Below are 17650 nucleotides of genomic sequence, written 5' to 3'. Positions count from 1 at the left end.
AAGAAAGAAAGAAAGAAAGAAAGAAAGAAAGAAAGAAAGAAAGAAAGAAAGAGAAAGAAAGAAAGAAAGAAAGAAAGAAAGAAAGAAAGAAAGAAAGAAAGAAAGAAAGAAAGAAAGAAAGAAAGAAAGAAAGAGAAAAAAAAGAAAACAATTACGGATATATGTCCAGAAAGAAATTTATAAACCATTGTACACAAATGTTCATAGCAACATTATTCATAATACCAAAAAACTGGAAACAAGCAAAACTTCTATTAACTGGTGAATGGATAAGAAATGTAGTATATCCATGCAGTAGAATATTATTTAGCCGCAAAAGGGAATGAACTACTCATACGTGCTACAAAATGGATGAACTTTAAAAATTCATGCTAAAGTAAAGACACCAGACACAAAAGGCCTCATATGGTATGATTCCACATGTATGAAATGTCCAGCATTGGCAGATCCATAGAGACAGAAAGTAGGTTAGTGGTTGCCAGGAGCTGAGGCTGAGGGGCCGGGGGATAGAGAGTAACAGCAATGGGTGTAGGTTTGTTTTTGGAGTCATGAAAATGTAGAGTTAGTGGTGATGGCTGCACAACTTTGTTGAATTGCACATCTTAAGAGTACATTTTCAGTTTTGCGAATTACATCTGAAATATAGATTTTTGAAAATGAAGGCAAAATAAGGATTTTTTTTCAGACAAAAAATAAGTGAGAGATTTTGTCACTGATAGACCTGCATCAAGAGATATACGACAGTGAGTTTTTCAGGTAAAAGAAAAATAATTCCAGATGGGAAGCAAGGTACTGTAGGGTGAAATGAAGAGCAACAGAAAGTACTCTAAATATATGAATTAGACCGGGCATGGTGGTTCACGCCTGTAATCCCAACACTCTGGGAAGCCGAGGTGGGTGGATCACCTGAGGTCAGAAGTTCGAGATCAGCCTAGACAACATGGCAAAACCCAGTCTCTACTAAAAATACAAAAAATTAGCCAGGTGTGGTGGTGCACACATGTAGTGCAGGCTACTAGGGAGGCAGAGGCAGAAGAATCACTTGATTCTTCGCCTCCCCGGAAGGCGGAGATTGCAGTGAGCTGCAACTCCAGCCTGGGTGAGAAAGTGAGACTCTGTCTCAAACTAAATAAATAAATAAATATGATTTTTAATGTCTTAACATACTAATGATGTAAACCCTTATACACAGAATTAAAATACACGACCATGAAACCCCAAAGGTAAGAAGAGGTGAGTAAAGTTAAATAGGACTTTGTACAAGAGGACTTCAAATTGTACAAGAGGACTTCAAAAAACTCATGGAAACGTGGAATTAAAGATAACTATTAAAAAATGAACTCTATTTCTCAACATAAATTTAGTCAAGGTCAAGGCACTTTTGTAAGTGATGATCCCAGGCATGCAGTCCATCTCCAAAGAACTGGGGGATCCTGGGAATGTAACAGTATCAATGCAGTCTTCTTTACGTTATTAACTAAAGAAAAATGGGTGATCGTTAAAGATTGCTTAAGATTAGGAGACAAAAGGAAGTCAGAAGGAGCCAAACAGGACTTTACGGTGGATGCCTGATTTCTCATGGAAACTGTAAAATTGCCCTTATTTGATGGCAAGAATGAGCAGGAGCATTGCTATGGTGGAGGAATCTCTGGTGAAGCTTTCCTGAGCATTTTTCTGCTAAAGCTTTGGCTAATTTCCCCAGAACACTTTCATGATAAGCAGATGTTATCATTCTTTGGCTGTTCAGAAAGTCAACAAACAAAATGCCTTGAGCATCCCAAAAACCTGTTGCTGTGACCTTTGCTCTTCTTGACCGGTCTGCTTTTGCCTTGACTGACCTCATCTACCTCTTTGGAGCCATTGCTTTGTCTTCAGGATGAACCGGTAAAGCTATGTTTAACCTCCTGTTTCAATTATTTGAGGAAATGCTTCTGAATCTTGATCCCATTTGTTTAAAATTTGCATGGAAGTTTCTGCTGTTGTCTGCAGCTGATCTGGGCACAGTGGCTTGGCACCCAGTGAGTGGGAAGTTTGCTCAACTTTAATTTTTCGGTTAGAATTGTGTAACCTGAACTAACTGAGATATCTATGGTGTTGGCTATTATTTGGGCTGTTAATCATTGGTCCTTTTCAATTAGGGCATGAACAAGATGAATTTTTTCCTAACAAATTGATGTGGATGATCGCCCACGGAGGGCATTATCTTCATCATTGATTTCGCCATTCATCCACCCTAGTTGCACCATAAATTTGATGTTTGTTCCTACTTCAATTTTAGAAGAATTCATGTTGCAATGATAGGGGTTTTTTTTCAAACAGACGCCTTATCCTTCTTAGTGCCTCAAACTAGATCCTGTTCAGACATGTTATAGCAAGTTAGTACAAGTTTATTTTGGTGCAGAAAAAAGTTTGAACTTCATGCATAGTATTTTCATAATTTGAATTTTCCATGAACTTTTGGAAGAATTCATATTAGGTAGATCCTAATAATAAGTATGCATATTGTAATCTCTAATATAAGCACATAAAGAATTATAAAAGAAAGTACAATGACAAACTAATAGGAAAAATGGAATAATAATTTTTAAAACTTCAATAGAAGAAGGAAGAACAGATAGGTCAAAAAAGAAAACAAGGCCGGGCGCGGTGGCTCAAGCCTGTAATCCCAGCACTTTGGGAGGCCGAGACGGGCGGATCATGAGGTCAGGAGATCGAGACCATCCTGGCTGACACGGTGAAACCCCGTCTCTACTAAAAAATACAAAAAACTAGCCGGGCGAGGTGGCGGGCGCCTGTAGTCCCAGATACTTGGGAGGCTGAGGCAGGAGAATGGCGTGAACCCGGGATGTGGAGCTTGCAGTGAGCCGAGATCTGGCCACTGCACTCCAGCCTGGGTGGCAGAGCGAGACTCCGTCTCAAAAAAAAAAAAGAAAACAAATAGCAAGATGGTAGACATAATCCCAAACACATCAGCGCTTTGATTGATGTCTGAAATAAAAGGCAATCTTAATACCAAAATTTGACATTAAAGGAAAGTAGAATTACAGGTCAATCTTTCTCATAAATAATATACAAAATATCTGAAACAAAATATTAACAAGTCTAATCTAATAATATGGACAAAAATAGATAACATATTATTATCATATTGGTTTGTTTCAGGGATGTAAGGTTAGTATGACATTTAGAAACTGTAATCAATTTCACCACGTTAACAGAATAAAGAAGAAAATTCATATTATCATTTAATAAGTTCAGAAAGCACATTTAATAAATTGCGACACCCATTCATGATTTTTAAAACCTGTCAGGAAAGCAGAAATAGAGCAGTCTTCTTTAATCTAATTAAGATTACACACACACACACACACACACACACACACACGCTCACGCACACCATACATAGCTAACAGTATCCTTTGTTGTGAAATATTGAACACTTCCTCACTGAGGTCAGGGCAAAAACAAAAACATCTTATACTAGAGGCGCTAATTAACATAATAAGGCAACAATAAGAAAAATTTAATTTATAAAGATTAGAAAACTATGTGTTTAAATTATATAAGAATTGAGGAACCAGAAAAGTCCATGATACTCAACAAATAAACTATTAGAATAATAATTTTAAACAAAGATGCTGAAGACGAGATCAATATAAAAATCTATTGTATTTCTAACAATCAGCAAAATTGACAAACCCTTAGTTAAACTAAGAAAAAAAGAGAGAAGGCTCAAATTAACTAAAATCAGAAATGAAAGAGACATTGCAACTATGTCACAGAGATAAAAGGATTCTAAGAGACTGTTATGAACAATTATATGCCAACAAGTTGGATACTTGAAATAAATTAATAAGTTCCTAGACATATACAACCTACCCAGACTGAATCATGACAAAATAGAAAATCTAAACAGACCTAAACTAGAAAGGAGATTGAATCAGTAATCAAAAAACTCCTAGAAAAAAAAAAAAGCCCAAGACCAAATGACTTCACTAGAGAATGCTACCAAATATTTAAAGAATCAACACCAATCCATCCCTAACACTTCCAAAACATTGAACAGAAGAGAACACTTCCAAACTCATTTTATGAGGCCCCAGTACCAAAACCAGACAAAGATGCAAGAAAACAAAACTATAGACCAATATTCTTGATGAATACTGATGCAAAAATCCTCAACAAAATGCTAGCAAACCAAATTTAACAACATATTAAAAGGCTGTACACCATGACCAAGTAGGATTTAGCTGCAGAATTCAAGGATAGTTACAAAAATCAGATAAATGTAATACATGAAATTAACAGAACAAAGGACAAAAATCACATGGTCATCTCACTTGATGTAGAAAAAGCATTTGAAAAAATTCAATACTCTTTCATGATAAAGAAAACATTCAAGGATCTAGAAATAGAAATAAATTACCTCAACGTAACAAAGGTTATATATAAAAAGCCCACAGTGAATATACTCAACAGTAAAAAACTGAGAACTTTTCCTCTAAGATCAGGAACAAGGCATGGATGCCCACACTTGCCATTTCTATTCAACTGGAAGTTCTAGCCAGAGCAATTAGGCAAGAAAAGAAAAGGTATCTAAATTGGAAAGGAAGAAATGCAATTATCTCTGTTCACAGATGACATGATTTTATATGTAGGAAACCCTAAAAATTAAAAAAAATGGTTAGAACTGATACATAAATTAAGCAAAGTTGCAGGATACAAAATCAACACTCAAAACTCAGTTGCATTTTTTACATTAACAATGGACAATCCTAAAAGAAAATTAAGCAAAAAATTTCATTTACAATTGCATCAAAAAGAGAAAAGTACTCAGGAATAAACTTAGCCAAGGAGGAGAAAGACTTGTATAAAACATTGTTGAAGGAAATTAAAGAACACAGATAAGTGAAAAGACATCCCATGATCATGGATTGGAAGACTTAATACTGTTAAGATGACAATACTACTCAAAGAAAACTGACTTTAATATAAACCCTATCTAAATCTCAATGACAGTTTTTGCAGAAATAACAAAAGAATTCACCCTAAAATTCATAAGGAACTTCAAGGGACCCTAAATAGCCAACATAATCTTGAGAAAGAAGAACACTCAAAAGAAGAAGAAGACAGAGGAGAAGGAGAAGAAGGAGGAGAAGGAGAAGGAGAAGAAGGAGGAAGCTGGAGGCCTTACATTTCCTGATTTCAAAATGTATTAAAAAGCTACAGTAATCAATATAGTATGGTACTGGTATAAAGACAGATATACAGACGAATGGAACAGAATAGAGAGCCCAGAAATAAACCCTTGCGTACATAGTCAAATGATCTTCAAAGGCACTAAGTCTATACAAGAGAGAAAAGGAAGTTCGTTCAAGGAAATAGTGCTGAAAGAACAAAATATCCATATGCAAAAGAATGATGTTGGATCCTTATTTTACTCCATATGCAAACATTAACTCAAAATGGATTAAAGACCTAAACATAAGATCTGAAACTATAAAACTCCTAGAAGAAAACATATGGGAAAATCTTCGTGAAATTGGAATGGGCAATGATTTCTTGTATGTGGTAACAAAAGCGCAGGCAACAAAAGTAAAAATAGACATATGAGACTACATCAAACTTTAAAACTTCTGTTCAGCAGAGGAAATAATCAATGGAATCAAAAGGCAGCCTATGGAATGGGAGAAAATATTTGCAAACCATACAAGAGATATGGAGTTGATATCTAGAATAGAAAAAGAACTCCTACAACTCAATAACAACACAAAAACAAACAAACTCAATTTAAAAATGGCCAGGTGTGGTGGCTCACACCTGTAATCCCAGCATTTTGGGAGGCCGAGGTGGGCGAATCACCTGAGGTCAGGAGTTCAAGACCAGCCTGGCCAACATGGCGAAACCCCATCTCTATTAACATATGCAAATTTAGCCAGGCATGGTGGCAGGCACCTGTAATTCCAGTTATTCAGGAGGCTGAGGCAGGAGAATTGCTTGAACCTGGGAGGTGGCGGTTGCAGTGAGCCAAGATCACGCCACTGCACTCCAGCCTGGAGTCCAGAGCAAGACTCTGTCTCAAAAAAAAAAAATGGACAAAGGACATGAATAGACATTTCCCCAAAGAAGATCAGCAAATGGTCATTAAGCATATGAAAAGATGCTCAACATCGGTAATCATCAGGGAAATACAAATTAAAACTACAATGAGATATCACCTTGCACTTGTTAGGAAAAAAAAGAAAAAGAAAAGAGCAAGTGGTGGTGAAGATGTAGAGAACTGAAACCCTTGTGCACTTTTAGTGAGATTGGAAAATGATGCAAAACCTCTTAAATTTTTTAAAAATTAAAAATATAGAAATACCAGACATATATCCAAAAGAAATTAAAACAGCATCTCAAAGAGATATTTGTGCACCTGTTTCTGCAGCATTATTTACAATAGTTAAGATGAGCAAGTAACCGAAATTTATTGATAGGTGAATGGATAAACAAAATGTAGTACATACATAATGGAATATTATTCAGCCTTTAAAAGGAGGAAATCCTGTCATATGTTACAACATGGATGCTTCTTGAGGACATTCTGAGAAGTGAAATAAACCAATTGCAAAAAAACAAATACTGCATTGTATCACTTATATAATGTATGTAAAGTAATCAATCTCATAGAAACAGAAAGTGGAATGGTGATTGCCAGGGACTTGGTGAGGGAGAAATGAAGAGTTGTTGTTCAGTGGGTATAGAGTTTCACCCATGCAATATGAAAAAGTTCTAGAGATCTCTTGTAAACCAATGTGCATACAGTTTACAATATTGTACTGTAGATCTAAAAATTGTTAAGGGTAAAAAAGATCTACCGGTTAATAAAATCCAAACTGGGGACACTATACTTTGCACTACAATACCCTCTCTTGTTAGATTAGCAGAGGAAAAGATCCATAAACATTACAAAAGCAAAGAAAGGCAGGAAGCCCTCAACTGGTGGTCAGTTGAAGTGAGCTGCTTTTGATAGCTATTTCTTTTTACATCTGGAACTTTAGCTTTAAAAAGTGTTAATAAAGTTGTAAAGTATAAAACTCATTATATTTCTGTACACTACAAATAATCAAGAAATTTTAAAATTATGCCATTTATGTCAGCATCAAAAAATCAAATATCCAAGAAGAAATCCAATGAAAGATGTATGAGACTTTTTTTTTTTTTTTTTTGAGATGGAGTCTTGCTCTGTCACTCAGGCTGGAGTGCAGTGGCACAGCCTCTGCTCACTGCAACCTCTGCCTCCTAGGTTCAAGCAATTCTCCTGCCTCAGCCTCCCAAGTAGCTGGGATTACAAGCATGCATCACCATGCTCAGCTAATTTTTGTATTTTTAGTAGAAACGGTTTCACCACGTTGGCCAGGCTGGCCTCAAACTCCTGACCTCAAGTGATCCTCCCACCTTGGCCTCCCAAAATGCTAGGATTACAGGTGTCAGCCACTGCACCTGGTTGAGGTACAAGACTTCTACACAGAAACCTACAAGACATTACTAAGAAAAATTAGAGAAAATATAAATAAGTGGTGGTACATATTATGTTCATGGATTGGAAAATTTAATATTTTAAGGATGCTAGTCCCCTCTAAATTGAACTAAAGTTTCAGAAAATCCAAAGTTTCAAGAAAAAAATCCCCAGCAAGATTTTCTTTGGTGGAAATTGACAAGATAGTTCTAAAATTTATATAGAAATGCAAAGGACTGAAAATAGTTTAGACAATTTTGAAGAAGAATGTCAAGATTTATAAAGTAATTTAAAAAGTATGGCATTGTTGCAAGGAAAAGCAAACTAACCAATGGAAAACAATAGAAACAGTAGAAATAAACTCATGTATTCAACCACTTGATTTTCAGTAAGTCACCAGTGCAAGGCAGTGGAGAGAAAACATGATGTTTTCTTAAATGATGGTACATTAATTGAATATACATATGGAAAAAGGAAGCCTTGACCCCTACCTCGCACCATACAGAAAAATAAACTACAGATAGACTGTAGACCTAAATGTGAAACGTAAAACAATAAATCGTCTAGAAGAAAACATAGGATAATATTTTTATCACCTTATTGTAGGCAACACTTCTTAAACAGCACACAGAAAATTCTAGTCATAAAGAAAGACTTATAAATAAACTTCATTAAAATTAAGAATTTTTATTGATCAAAAGTTTCCATTAAGAGAATGGAAAAGAAACTGAAAGGGGAAGAGGGAAAGAATTATATATATATATCTCTATGTGTAAATGTATAATAAAATATAAATATAAATATATTTATAAATATTATATATTTATAAAATATAAATTATACATAATAAATATATATAATTTATTTATATATATATATGGAGAGAGAGAGAAATAAACATAAACAATTCCAAGTGCTGGAAAGGATATAGAGTAACTAAACTCTCAGTCTCTACTCAATATTCTGGTAAGAGTGTGAATTGACACAACCACTTTGGAAAACTTCTGCTGAGCAGAGACTCAATGTTTCCATTTCCAAGTTATATAACCAAAGAGAAATGTAAGCATATGTGCCAAGCAGACATGTACCAGCATGTTCACAGCAGCATCGTTTACAGTCTCCCCACACTGGAATGAACCCAAGTTCTTGGTTTCCCTGTATCTTTTTTCTGTCACATGATTGAGGAATGGGATCCGTCTAGTTCCTCAAGTCAGCCATTCTCTCTAATGTGACTCAGGTGGGGACCAAAGAGAAATGCAAACGTATGTGCCAAGCAGACATGTACCAGCATGTTCCTGGTAGCATTATTTACAACCTCCCCACACTGGAAAGAACCCAAGTTCTTGGTTTCCCTGTATCTTTTTTCTGTCACATGATTGAGGAATGGGATCCATCTAGTTCCTCAAGTTGGCCATTCTCTCTAATGTGACTCAGGTGCGGACATGGGGCTGAAAGTGAAAGGTGGGGAGTGTGGTAAAAGTAAAATGGCCCTATTTCCCATAGGGATCACAAATAAATGAGGTGGGTGAAGAGGGACTCCCCAGAAGTGCCGGGAACAGGAGCCAACAGGTCACCAGAAGAGGAAGTGTTAAGGCGGAGGGACTTCCCGAGAGGGAACACAGAAGAAAGAACTCCTAAAGTTATCCAAGGTCTTCAAGGACTTCTGCCCACCTGCTCTCCTGCTGGTCCTCCTCTCTGACTTTCCTGCTATAGCTGTAGAGCTGCGGTTCCTCCAACTCCATTCTCACTCCAACCATGTCATTCCATGGCTCTCTGTTATCCACAAGAGAAAAACCCCAAATTCCTTGTCTGGTATTCAAGGCATTTCAGGATCTAGCCCCCAGGATTCATACCGGACTTCAGGCTCATCAGACCACTGACAGCCTCGCCAACATGCCCCATTCACCTGGCTTGCACACCTGTGCATGTGCTGTTTTAGGCACGGAAACTGTCCGCCCTTTTTGGCTGACTGTTAACCTCCTACTCAGTCTTCAAAATCCCATTCAAATGGCAGTTCCTCCGTCAATCTTTGACCTCTCCAAAGAGCATGAGTCACTCCTTCCTCTGGGGTCCACCCTCCACGTACTACATAGCTCATGGTGTTTTCATCTATATTCTGGGCACCTTCTAGGCAGGGACAGTGTGTTTCTTTGTTACTGCTGAATCCTCAGTGACTAACCAGTACCTACAGTGGGTACTCAAAACATTTGCTACACGAGTGACGAAATGGGAATGAATTGTGAACAAACATTATCCTCAATGTTAAGACCTATGTAGACTGTACACTCCAAAGTTAAATCTTACCCTTTTTGACCCCTTTTTCTGGAGCCTAGGGGATTGAGAGCCTTATGTATTTGGTGAGATAAGTTTTGTTGTTGTTTTTCACTTTGTTTTGTTTTTCAGATGGAGTCTCACTCTTTTGCCCGGGCTGGAGTGCAGTGGCAAGATCTTGGCTCACTGCAACCTTCGCCTCCCAGGTTCAAGTGAGTCTCTTGCCTCAGCCTTCCAAGTAGCTGGGATTACAGGCGTGGGCTACCAAGTCTGGCTAACTTTGTATTTTTAGTAGAGACAGAGTTTCACCATGCTGGTCAGGCTGGTCTCAAACTCCTGACCTCAGGTGATTCACCCTCCTCGGCCTGCCTAAAATGCTGGGATTACAGGCATGAGCCACCGCACCTGGCCGAGGATAAAAGCTTTAATGCTTCAACCTTTTTCCCCTACATCAGGGCCTTTGCCCATGCCATTCCCTCTGCCTAGAATGCTTTTCCCGCAGCTTCTTTCCTTTCTCATCTTCAGGATTCAAGCTCAGTGTTGCCTCTTCGAAGAAGCCATCCACCCTATCTGAACTGGGTCTACGCCACAGATTCTATACCCCACATCCCCTAGTTTGTCTCCTTCATAGCAGGTGTGATGTGAGGAAGAGTTTTGTAAATGTCTCTGTTGTGTGTTTATAACGTGTTTCTGTACTGAAGCATGAGCTCCCAGAGGTTGAGTAATTGACCTGTTTTGTTCAGCACAGTATCTCTAGTGCAGAGAAAGGGACCTGTTGGTGCCCAATAAGTAGCTGAAGAAAAATGTTAAGTGAATGAATGAATGAGTGAACGAATGGGGCTAAAAATTGAGGTAGCCCCTAAGAGGTCCTAGTTTCCTCATTAGCTTCCTCACTGTCCCCAGAAACTCCCCCCAAACCCACCTCAGGCAAAACCCTTTGCTCCCAGAGTGTGAATAATCATGACTAAGGTAATCAGATTAGTAACAAGGAACTTTCAGAGAAGGACAGTGGGCTGCTCAGGGTCACACAGTGAGTTCTCATCTCAGTGAGTTCTCAGGCTGGGGAAGAACTAGCCCAGTGGCCCTGGGTCAGAAAGGAGACTCTGTCACTCACTCACAGTGGGAACTTGGCTCTAGCTCTACCTTTCTCTGAGCCTCAGCTCTCCTCATCTGTGGAATGGGTGCAGCAGGCTTAGCCTGGATGAGGAGTGTGAGGCAGGTTAGTGTGGTTAGTGTTAGGTGTGTGGTTAGTGTTAGTTGCTTTTCATCTTTTTTTTTTCTTCCCCAGTGGCAAGGGGTGGGTTATGGGTATCTGAAGACAGGCATGTTGGGGACCTTAGGCTTACAGCTTAATCAGTAGAAGATGAAGGTGAGAGGAAGGGCCTTCCCCTCCCCAGCTCGTGCAACCTCTGAGGCTGTGCGACCTCTCAGCTTCTCTCTCTCTCCTAGCCAGGCAACAAATCTGTATTAGCTCCAGCAATCTTTCCCTCCTGGCACTTCTTCCAGCCTGTGCAACCTCTCCTAGCTGTGGAGCATGAGGTTCCAGTCCCAGCACCGGCACCTCCCGCTTCCCACCCCCGCTGCCTGTGCAACCTCTATCTCCCTGCAAGCCCTGCCATCCTCTGCAGCCTTGCCCAAACCTTGCAACCTCTCAGCCTCTGCAGCCAGGTCTCACTCCAGCTTCATTTCCTCCAGCCCAGGAGGGGCTGCTTGTAGAGCAGTGAAAGGAGGCTTTGAACTATGCCACGAGGTGGGGTGGCGCTGGCCACCCACCCTCTCTCTCCCCTCAGTTTTCAGCAGCCCCCATCAGCCTGCCCTGACCCTGGCCAAAGTGGACTGGTGTTACTGATTCATTCTGCGGAAAGTTGGCAAGCCCTCGTCCTAGTCAAGCCCACTTGGCAGACAGGGAAAGGAGACCCAGAGAGGCCCAGGGTCTTGTCCTGTTCACACAGTAGGGGATGGCAGGGGTCTGGGCTGGGAGCCGGCCTGGTGCACCTGCCCCACCTACCTGGGGACAATTCGGGGCAGGGGTTGGGGTGGTCAGATCCTTCTTGTGGGCTTCAGAGAACAGCAGGCTGGGTTCCTGACGTAGATGTCCTGGGCAGTCGGGGCCCTCCATGGGGCCCCTGCCCCCCAGCTCGGGGAATATTCTCAGGTCGTTTCACAAGTTCCAAGTTTACTCAGAGGTCTTATTTGAGCTGTCATGAAAAGTCCCTGTGGCCTGGGGCCAGGGCAGGGAGTGGGGGCGGTGGCACCTGTGAGCCCGGGGTGGGACTGAGTTCCTCCCATTGCCCCCTCCCCCCCCCCGTGTTCGGGGGGCTCTGGAGGGCACGGAAGGAGGGCATGTGAGGGAGGGGCTGCAAGGGCGAGAAGACCCTTTTCCTGGAGGAAGTATCTGTTCCCCTCTCTTCACTGCTCCCTTCTAGAAGGTTCCCGAGTGACCCTAGAAAAACCCCCACCCCACTCTGAGCCTCAGTTTCCCCATCTGTAAAAGGGGGAAGCAGAATCATCGTAAGAGCTCTCATTTATTGAGGTCTCATCAATGCCAATATGACCAATAATATTTACTATTTTATTTTTTATCTGTATTTTCATAGCTAAAAGCAAAGAGCTCTTAAAAATTTAAAGTAAAACATAGGCCAGTCACGGTGGCTCATACCTGTAATCGCAGCGCTTTGGGAGGCTGAGGCAGGCAGATCACTTGAGCCCAGGAGTTCAAGACCAGCCTGGCCAACATGGTGAAATCCTGTCTCTACTAAAAACACAAAAATTAGCCAGGTGTGGTGGCAGGTGCCTGTAGTCCCAGCTACTCGGGAGGATGAGGCAGGAGAATCACTTGAACCTGGGGGGTGGAGGTTGCAGTAAGTGGAGATCACGCCACTGCACTCTAGCCTGGGCGACAGAGCAAGACTCTGTACCAAAACAATAAAAAATTTTAAAAAGTAAAACATAAGAGCGGCCGCTTCTCATGAGCCATCTGTGCCCAGGTCTTTTGCCTTCCTCATCACACTGGCTCTCTCTGTGTACCCCAGAGCTTCAGGACCTAGGGAGGCGCCTGGGCCATGGTAGATGTTCAGTAAATAATAGGTCGAGTAAATCCTCACCACAGACCTAAGACAGGCATTCTTATTCCTATTCCCACTTTTACAGATACAGCAACTGAGCTGCAGAGAGGTTAAGTGGCTTCCTCAAGGTCACACAGGTACTAAGTGGTGGAGCTGGGACTTGAACCAGGTCTGGGCAGCTCAAAGTCACAAGGGGTGGTGTGCTGGGAAGCCAGGTCCAGTGCCGCAATCTAACTGCGGGCACCCCTTCCTAATTGTGCGGAGAAGGCCCCTGTGCCTGCCTGTGAGGATGCTAAAGGCGCTAGCTTCCCTTTCTGGTTGTGGAAGGAATGGATACCCCGTTCCTTTCATTCATTTATTTATCAGGCACCCCGGTGGTCCTGATGCTACAAAGAGGTGGGTTCCTCCCAGAGCTTCTGGTGGCTGGCTTTCTCTTGAATGGGCCTCCTCCTCCAGTATCCACCCCTTACTCTACTGCCCACAAACCCCTTACTGGCTCTAACTCCCACCTCCCAGTTCCTTCTCCTGGCCTGAAGCCAGGATCGCTGGGCAGTGGGAGCCTGCAGTCTGAGCTCAGAACTGTCTTTGCCTTGCTCTCCCTGCCTCTCCTGGTCCCGGATTCTGCCACCTCCTATCACAAGGCTCTTAGCTACCTCCACTGTGGGACTGAGTGAGGATCCGGACACCCTCCTGACAGTGCAGCGGGCAGGACAGGGACATCGCTGAGCCCACTGTGGGGAGCAGGTGAGCAGGGTCTCTCCTCGGGGGTTACCCATCCCCGTGGGAATGAAAACTCAGCCATCCCCATCCAATGCTGCTTCTCAGAAGCTATCCAGGACCACAGGTCTTGTTTTCATGTTATTCTACCTCGCAGGTAGTGGCCTTGTCCTACAGACTGGCATCCAATCCCAGCTTCATGTCATCTGGTCACAGTTAACCTGGGGCAAGATTGTCCCCACTAAGCCTCACTCTTGTCATCTGTGAAATGGGCTGAATGAGGCTGCCCACTTCACCTGTTGAGGACTATGGGAGACTCTTAAGTGCCTACAACATGGTGAGTTGGCACTGGGGGGACCAGAGCCAGGTGGCTGGCCAGACAGGACCACAGCAGCCTGAGTGTGTCCCTCGCCCTCTGTCACTCTTGGAGTCTGGCCCTTCATGGGCTCAAAGCTTCTCATGCCACAAACTCCCTTCCTCAAAAGAAAAGGGCCAGCTAGGAGCACAGCTTTCACCTTGTTCTGCCCTGAGGTCCCCACAACCAGCTCCACAAGGATGGAGGTACCTGGGTCCCCATTTCATAGATGAGAAAACCATGGCTTCTCGAGGCTAGAAGCAGAGAGACTTGCCCAAGTTCACCGAGTGAGGAAGGCGCGTGGCCGGGTTTTGACCTGGCAGGTTTTCCCCGACTCCACCATGTGCTTCTGAAAGCCCCACTGTCCCCCAAGGGAATCACAGATGTCCTCCTCGCAGCAGCCTCCCGGCTGTGAATGCCCCGCACCTGATCTTCTGCCTTCACTGAGCAGAGACGTCATTCCTGTGGCAAGTCCTAAGTTCCCGCTCCCCAGGGCTCCTCCACCAGGAATGTTTCCTCCTTTCCCATCCTTCAACTCCCCTCTCCTCCACATGCACAGGGAACTGGGTTGGCCTCTTACCATCTGACCCGTTCCCCGTGCCTCATGAGAAAGATGCAGCGACAGCTCATGGGATCACCTGGCTTGACTGCCCGACCCGCTACGTCCCGGTTGAGTCACCGAGGGAAAATCATTCTACCTCTTGCGGCCTCATTTCCTCATCTGTGAAATGGGCACACCAGCCCTTGTTTTGAATGACTGGGTGGAATCAAGGTGGTAAGACAGAAATTGACACAGAATGGGTCCCATCAGGCTCTGCACCCATGCCCATCGCCACCCGGCCCAGCCGCCCAGAATCAGGTGACTGACACATTATGTTTGGCTTGAAACTGGCTTTCCCTCCCCAACCCGCTACCTTTTGGAGGCTAGTTTTCAAGACAGAGGGTCATCTCAGCCACATCCCTGCTGCCGGGCCCCTAAGCTGTGCTGAACAAGAGACCCCAGCCTCAATTCTGCCCAGTCTCACTGCATGAACCTTCTTTGCCTCAGTGTCCCCAATTGTGACTTGGGCACAGTTCTCCGAGGCCTCCCACCATGACACTAGATGCAGCAGGCAGGGAACAGTCCCTCCTGGGCAGAGAAGGCACCCTGGTCCCAGCGGAGAACCAGGGCTGGAGTTACCTTCTGTTTCGGCTTCTTTCTCAGAAATCCATTCCGTGTTGTGGGGGGCAATCTGATGGGCTTCTGGGGGTGGCAGCTGGGTTCAGCGTGGGGGTGACAGATGAGGGTCTGAGAAAGTAGGCAGAGGCCTGGGGTGAGAATCCACACCCAGCCCGAGTCACCAATCAGGCTGTCAGAAGACCTGTCACTCCAATGACGGGCAGCTGGGCCTCCAGACAGGTGTCCCACAGAGCAGCAGACAGAGGAAGGAGACGGCAAGGCAGGTACCAGGCGGCTGCAGCAGGGATGCACGGGCCGCAGACAGGCAGACACAGCTGCGTGGCTGTCAGCCACACTCAGGGAGAGGCAGGCAGAGGACCAGATGCCGAGGTTATGGTCATTCAGCAGAGAGACGCCAGTGGGTCTGTCCGAGGCCACTGGCTGCCACCCAGCCACATGTGCAGAGTGGGGAGGAAGAGGAGGATGTGGTGAGCCGCTCCCCGCCAGCCCCGCCCACCCGCAGCTGGGCTCCTCCTGGGAGGGAGTGAGACAGAGGTGGGAGGGGGCCCAGCCCCACTGCAGGCACCCACTGTCACCAAAGGTCACCTGCAAGGAAGACATTTGGGGCCATCGGGGTGACACATCCCTCTTGGGAACCTGTGACATCATCCCTACAGGCCTCTCAGTCATAACCCATGAGGCAAGCAGTGCTTCCTGGAGCCACCACATTGCACAGATGTGGAAACTGAGGCCAGAGGTGTGAAGAGGCGGCACAGTTTGACCCGTGGACCCGGAGTCCTCAGTCGCTGAATCCAATCCCTCAGCACAGAGAGAAGCACCAGAACCTTGCCCAAGGTCCCATGGAAGCCCCTTTCTCAGACTTTGCAAACCAGCCTGTTTCTCATTCCTGAGCCTTACCTGCCTAGTAGGGTCTGAGCTTGGGACCCTCTGCTCTGGCTTGACCCCCATGACTCTCTGCCTCCATTTCCTTTGGATCCAGCCTCCTGCTGCAGAGCTCCAGGGAGCAGGACCCCTTGGGCGTGTCACATCACCTCTCTGAATGCCTCACTTTGCCCATCTGTCAAATGGGGGCACCTAGCTATGAGGAAGAGGGCAGACATTAACACATGGGAGCTCAGGAAAAAACCGAGAAAAGAAATTTTCAAGAGAGTTTTCATCTTGCTCACATGCCAGAGGCCCATGAAAGAGTCAGATGTTCCTGGAAGACATTTAAGAAGCCAGGGGAGAAAATGTAACAAACTCAATCCCTAGCAATCTCAAAAGAAGGAGAGCAAGAGAATTGCTACCACCACCACTGCCAACACCACCACCTCGAATTACTTGGGTGCCTCCATGATCTTACTTTATCCCACAAAGTGTAAGGCAGACAAGATTAGTCCCATTTTACAGATGGAGAGACTGAGGCCCAGAGGAGTGAAACGTCACAAAAGCCAAGAATTAGAGCTGGGATTTGAACCTGGGTGTATTTGATTCCTAAGCTTATAGCAGGCTGTGAAAATAGGACTGTACCAGGATGAAATGCACCACAGTTAGAGGAGGCGATTTTGTGTTGTTTTGCTAACAAAGTCAGCTCAGATGCACTTGGTAGCTCTCCCAGCTGACTCGTTTTTGGGAATCAACTTGCTGCTGACCTTCATGACCGCTCCAGAGAAAAAAGAGAAAGCGTCTTGCTATTCTTTCTTTCTTTTCCTAGCTATTTTTGAGGAAGTTGGTACAAATTCCCCTGTGGTTGATTCGAAGGATCCTGGCCCTGTAAAGCTTCTCTTCCTAGCTACCGAAATGTTTCGCGTTCTCTGGAGAACGAATCTTGGGAAGACGCCAGCTTTTGTTTTTCTTTCTCTTGATCTTCAGGGTGAATTCTCTGATAACATGCACTGAAATTTGTGGTGGTTGAAAGATCAGGAGAAGAGACAGTAAAAAGAGCTAATATTTGCTGAAAGCTCACTGTGTGTCAGGGTTTTAAGAACTTTAAAGATGTACCCTCTCATTTAAACCTCAGAAATACTCGAGAAGGCTGTGTGCAGTGCTGCACACCTATCATTCCAGCATTTTAGGAGGCTGAGGTGGGAGGATCGCTTGAGGCTAGGAGTTCAGACCAGTCTGGGCAATATAGCAAGACACTGTCTCTACAAAAAAATTTAAAAATTAGACAGTCATGGTGGTGCATGCCTGTAGTCCCAGCTACTCTGGAGACTGAGGTGGGAGGACCACTTGAGCCAAGGAGTTGAAGGCTGCAGTGAGCTATGACTGCAGTGCTGCACTCCAGCCTGGGCAGCAGAGCAAGACTCTGTCTCCAAAAATAAAATCCCCAAAATGAAAAAGAATGAGTCTAGAAGATAGTTATCATCATCATCATCATTGTCCCTCTTTTACAGATGAGGAAACTGAGGCTCAGAGAGGTTAAGTGACTTGTCCAAGGTCACACAGCTGGTGAGTGGCAGAGTTGGGATTTGAACTCAGTCATTTGGGCTCCAGAACCCGTACTCTTGTTAACTCACTGCACTGCTCTGGGGTGTGTATTAAAACAAGGATATTCAGTTTTTCCTCCCTCCCTCCTGCCT

At 43.9% G+C, this 17650-nt stretch overlaps 1 protein-coding gene across 4 annotated transcripts in view; it reads right to left on the bottom strand.

Annotated features, from left to right (window-relative positions):
* Positions 1-15536, bottom strand: part of LOC105463221 (interleukin 21 receptor) — a 48941-nt gene extending 33405 nt beyond the window's left edge. For all 4 annotated transcript variants that reach the window (XM_011710188.2, XM_071084293.1, XM_071084292.1 and 1 more), the window contains exon 1: positions 15090-15536. The gene's annotated coding sequence lies outside the window, so the exon portion shown is untranslated. The remainder of the gene's footprint in view (positions 1-15089) is intronic.
* Between the last annotated feature and the right edge of the window lie 2114 nt (positions 15537-17650).

Source organism: Macaca nemestrina, chromosome 18, assembly GCF_043159975.1.
Source record: "Macaca nemestrina isolate mMacNem1 chromosome 18, mMacNem.hap1, whole genome shotgun sequence".
Classification (NCBI taxonomy): Eukaryota; Metazoa; Chordata; class Mammalia; order Primates; family Cercopithecidae; genus Macaca; species Macaca nemestrina.
The sequence above is the reverse complement of the archived record's forward strand: the minus strand, read 5'-3'. Positions and strand labels throughout refer to the sequence as shown.